At 35.9% G+C, this 5,826-nt stretch overlaps 1 pseudogene; it reads right to left on the bottom strand.

The window, feature by feature from the left end:
* Nucleotides 1-2,960: 2,960 nt before the first annotated feature.
* LOC121745936 lies at nt 2,961-5,310 on the bottom strand (annotated as a pseudogene).
* Nucleotides 5,311-5,826: the final 516 nt, after the last annotated feature.

The raw sequence follows: 5,826 nt of genomic DNA, 5'->3' as shown, positions 1-5,826 counted from the left end.
CTTGCTCTTGTAGTAGAAGCTTCAATTTCATTTGGTTGTTTCACTACCAAATTATCATCTTTAAATCCACCACCATTAGCAAGCTTCTTCAATTCCATAAGCTCCGCGGCAGTTCTCAGTCTCTTTCTCTGACTGACCTTAACATCATTGAGGGAATAGAAGAGGATCACTTCTTTATTATCACTATACACAGCAAGCCGCCTACCACATTCTGCATACGAATACGCAGATATCCAGCTCCTCAAGACTCTCAATATATTTTGAGCGAATAGTAGTAAAAGTGTGCATGTTTTGAGCAAGTCTTCTGCATATTATATTTCTTATCAGTAATATATTCGTGCGTGTTATGTGCATTTTTATATACGCAATATATAATATAATTAGATCAAATCCTCATCGGAATGAAACGTGGGAGTTAAGAAAGGCGCGTTAAAACGAATTACCCGTATATTCACTTAAACTCATGCATATAAAGTTGGTGCATAGTTCATAAAAAATAATTCACCCATCTTCTTCTGGATTCCATTGGCCTTTGATGATATCAGGCTTTTTATCAACAACTCTTTTCCTTTTATTTTGATTTTTTCCACCATTAACACCTCCTTTGTGAGTAACTCCTTCATAATCTTCCTCAACAAAATTCCTTGTCTGCAAATTATATTCATTGAAATGCTGGCTTGTCCGAAATTGATGAGGATCAACTGCTGTCTGAATCCAATCGGAAGAGTGTGGCAGCTATGCATGTAAGAATTCTGAGCAGAATGAGCGGAATTCTTGGTTGAATCTGAGGAAGGAAGCATGTAACGACGGGAAACAAATCGATTTCAAAGATATATCCCTCAAATGGAAAATAATCGAGAGTGTTGTTAGTGAAGAATATGTTCGAAAAAGATGAAGTTGAAGAAGAAGCAGCGGTGGTGAAACCCTCTTCCATCTATAAACCATCAAATTCGATCCAATTATATTATACTTTTATTATATATATAACGCATAACAAAATACATTCGTGCGTACTATGTGCATGTTTATATATGCACTTATTACGTACAAATGCGCACATACAAATGTACTCCTACAACAATCATCTTAGGTTCATTGGCTTTTAATTACGTTTGAAGTTTTTTATATTAAAAGTCAAAATGTTTGATCAATTTAGTAACTTAATTATAATTTAGTACTAAAGTCCAATTTTGGTCTCGTACATTTTCCATTAAATTCTTTTCGGGTCCCATGCATTAAGTTTGTGACCTTGTTTGGAACCAAAATGTACTAAAACAATATGTTATGGACAAAAAAGTCACAAACTTAATGTGTAGGTTCAAAAAAGAATTTTAGAGCAAATGTAAGGGACCGAAATTAGTCTTTAGTCTTAACATAATTATCATATAATAAAACATTCCCCTAAGATATCAAATAGATTGTCTCTCTACAATAAAAACAACTCAAGTATATTAGTATTATAGTACTATATTTAAACCTATAGATTTATACAACTAACATTTTTTACTCGGCATAGATTTATTTATTAAATTAATAGAATAAGGGAGGTGCAAAAGAGTTTCTAACACTTTTGCTCTCTAACTGATAGATTAAGGCTTCGAAAAATGAAGAATCACTTTTTGAAAAAAGAGAAAGGAAATCTAATTTTAATTTAATGTACTTATAATATTTTCTGTGCATCATGAATGTCAAATTTATTTACGTATAGTGAATACGCACAAGTGTATTGGCATAAAGATTATATCGCATGTACTTTAAATGCAATGCCTGTGATTTTTAATGTTAGATGCACGGAAAAGATAGGATTGAAAATCAATGAAACTCTAATGTAACACAAAACCCCCATAAAAGATGAAATGAAAATTAACATAAATTCATAACAAGATGATATACTTTGTTTTGAAACTAGGTCGGTTGTTAGGACTACAATAAACATCACTGCAAATTGCAAAATTAGGCTACTAATGTTCTCAGCCATCAACCTCACCTTATCTTGCATTTGTGTGAGCCGCGCAACTAGGTTGAGCTTCTGTGTACTGAGACGAATGAGCTGTTGGGATCGAGATGGCCCTCGTTTACAATCAACAGCAGCGGATTTCAACTTCAGCAACAGCTCATTAATATCTACATCAGCATCAGATGCCAAATAAGTAATTTTCTAATAACAAGTATGGCCAAGGAATGATCTAATGAAAGATTATTTTTGCCACACCTAAAAGTAGAGAAAAATGCAAAACCTAAACCATGGAGAACACAAAAGATCACTCAAGGCCGGATCGCGTTGAAATATTCTTTTAGTAAAAGTTTATGATTAAAGAAGAAAAAGCACGACCAAATACAATCTCGACAAAAGTAAAACAAACTTGGAAGGAAGAAAATGACATAAATTTTGCATTTTATGTACCCTTGGCGAAGTTCAAGCTGGGGATTATGTTGGGATAAGAATCTCCAAGGTGAACCTTCCTTGTCCTCTCCGTATGTTTTTATTAGCTCTGTTGAATCGTAAATATACAACCATCGCAAGGACGAGGAAGCTTTATGCAAGAGGCGATGTGGCAGCTTCTTTAGACTCACACATCCATAGATAGTCAACTCTGTGAGATATGGCATGATGGAGATGGCCGTGGACTCTTCTTCTTCCTCCGTTATGTCTTCCCATTTCTCGCAGCCATTAAAATACTGTTTATTGAGTTTAGGAAATGCAACAACATCATCAGACGAAGATTCTATTCCTAAAAACTCATGTCCAACCAACAACAAAATATGCATGCTCTCCAACAAAGGTAGTTTCCCCATAGCTGGCAGTGACGACACCTCACTCAGATAACACAGATCAATCTGTTTTATAAAGTTGAGGGATGACGACATCCAATGTGGAAGCCTCGATCCCCCATATCCAACGATTGTCAGTTGCTTCAACTTGAGACGGGGAATGAGAGCTTCTATTTCATTCATCCGACTCATGAAACATATCTTGAGTTCTTCCAGTTTTGAAGGAATGTCTTTAATTGTTCTTCTCCAGCATCCTCAACCAATTCCACCATTTCACTCATACTACTACAATAGATTTCCAATTCTAGAGATCCAATAACAAGACCATGTAATTTTGTCAGAAATCCAAACTTGTTGTAATGACTTCCTATTCTTAATTTACACAGGTCTAGTGTGCGAAGATTACTTAACTCACCTAATGCTTCAGGCAGACAATTGATAGTAGTGCCTGCAATCTTCATGATTTGCAGTTCAACCAAACTACAAATGCTCTCTGGTAACTCCTGTATTTTCCGATTCAAACTTAAGTCAAGTTGTCTTAACTGAACCAACTTCCCAATTTCTGGTGGAATCTCTTCTAGAGAGCAGTTTGCTATGGAAAGAGTTCGCAATTCAACCAATTTACATATGCTGTCTGGTAACTCCTTTAATTCTCGATTCCGACTTAAATCAAGCTTCCTTAACTGCACCAAATTCCCAATGTCTCGTGGAATCTCTGAAATGTTGCACGATATTAAGAGAAGATCAGTTTGCAAGATATAAAGCCTACATATGATTTTGAGGTCATCCTTTGACAGTTCGATACATTAAAAATCCAACCATCTCAAGTGAATCAGCGTTTCCATAAGTACAATCAAAGTTTAGCACCCTAAGACATTTCAAGCAATCTCAAACTCGACGAAACCTCTCTCTCACATCACGAGGAGTTGTGATGTTCAAAGATAGACTACCATATTCTTGGACATGAGAAACCATTGAAAAATCACAAATCTGACAACTAATTCTCTCTTTATCATCATTCTCTCTAAGAAATACAACAAAATCATGTACTATATCCGCTCCCCCGACTCACTTATCTCAACGTCTTGAAATAAAGAACGCATTGCTAAATCGTTCAAGCAATCTGTCCCTTTGAGTTCCACATCACCACTTCCACTAATAGAGCACAAATAACCTAGGGTTATCCACTCTTCTTTCAGAGTCGCCGCATGAATTCGGTAATCTTTAGGATGGAAAGCGCAATATGAAAAACAACGCTTAAAAATAAATGTGGAAAAGGCTCCACTTCGACCTTCTCCATTTTCCATATTTCACTATTTTCCACATCTTTCCATCCTTCCAAATCCTTGAACCGTAAAAGTCTTCCCAAGACAATTCCAACAAGAGGCAATCCCTTGCACTTGTTAGCTATTTTCTTGCCAAAATACTCAAACTTTCCACATTCTTCCTCACTCTTTTCTGCAAGGGATGTGTCGCGCAATAATGACCAACACTCTTCTTCACTAAGATTATTTGGACGGGAATTAGTGACGGAAACTGAAATTTCAAGAATTAATGACAGAAAGAAAATGAATGAAAAACGTCAGTCACTACGTTTTTCATTCATTTTCTGTCATTAATTTTTGAAATTTCAGTTTCCATCACTAATTCCGGTTTTTTTTTGTAGTGTTAGCTACCCTTTCATTTCTCGTTTTCACGTGAATTTTACTACCTGCTGCACCACATTGGAGACAGATTTTCAGGTCCTTCCATTTGCTTTCGTCTTCTGTCCAAACATCATCAAGGACAAGAAGAAACTTTTTTCCTAAAACAAATGCTTCTAGTTTCTGTTCCCACGCAGTCAACAATTCTCTGGCAACCCCAACCACATCAAAGGGATCAGAAACACAAATCCATATTCTTAATTAGAAACAATCTCCCACTTGATTATCATCATAAACAAGTTTGGCAAGAGTTGTTTTCCCAAGTCCTCATGTCCCAACTATAGACAAGATTTGGGAATCAGCATCACGAAGCATCAATTTGCTTACAACTTGATTCTTTTTCCTATATATATCCACCCCATGAACTTTCTTCAAACCAATCAAATGTGTGGATTGTTCTCGCCAAGGTGTGGGAGTGAGATTAATTGCAGGTAGAGATGTGACAAAACTGAAATCATCTTTTTCCCTCAAAATCAGATCAAGCGTGATTTTCGCATGTTCTAGTTTCTTGGCAATTTCATGACGAACAGAAACATTATTGAAACATAAACATGAAGATGGGATGAAGGAGCTGCATGCCTTATTTCCGTCTTATGTTTTAGAAGAGAGTAGTTCCATTCATCCAAAATGTCGTCCATCTCATAAGTTGTAGCTTCGAGCTTCTTCAGCCAACATTTGATCCTTTGATCGTTCACTCCTCTTTTTTCTGCATCTTCCAGCACATTTCTGATCGTCTCAAGCTTGTTGGAAAGTTCGAGAAGCTCCTTCTCGACGCCTGTTCCTCGATTAGAGCTGCAACTCTCTCAACAACAACTGAAATCATAGCGTCCGCCATTACCACTAGATTCGCAACTACCTGAATTCGGAGATGTGTTTTTACCCCTTATATTTTCTTATCTTGATTTAAAGGGTGGAAACCTATCCATCATCTTTATTTCCAGCTTTAATACAATTATTAATTCCATGTTCCTTCTTTTGCAAAGTGAAGTTAACGTTCACTGCATAGTTGTATGTGGATTGTGGGAAACATGTTTTGATTTTTTGTCGTATTATATAAGTTTGAATCCAAGATCATATTTTGAAACATTTTGTTCATATAAGTGCATATATAATTATGCACATATCATGCATGAATGTTTTTTTATTATGCGTTATATAATACTCCTTCCGTCCTATAGAAATAAGCCATATTTCCTTTTTCGTCCGCCCCATAGAAATACTTCATATCTATTTATGGTAACCTTTTTCTCCTTCTCTTTTACTTTATCATTTATGGCCCCACCACCACTACACAATTTCAACTATTTTTTCTCCTTCTTTCTTACTTTATCAATTACACATTAAAACTCGT

The sequence above is a fragment of the Salvia splendens genome, chromosome 8, assembly GCF_004379255.2.
Source record: "Salvia splendens isolate huo1 chromosome 8, SspV2, whole genome shotgun sequence".
In the NCBI taxonomy this organism is placed as follows: domain Eukaryota; kingdom Viridiplantae; phylum Streptophyta; class Magnoliopsida; order Lamiales; family Lamiaceae; genus Salvia; species Salvia splendens.
The sequence above is the reverse complement of the archived record's forward strand: the minus strand, read 5'-3'. Positions and strand labels throughout refer to the sequence as shown.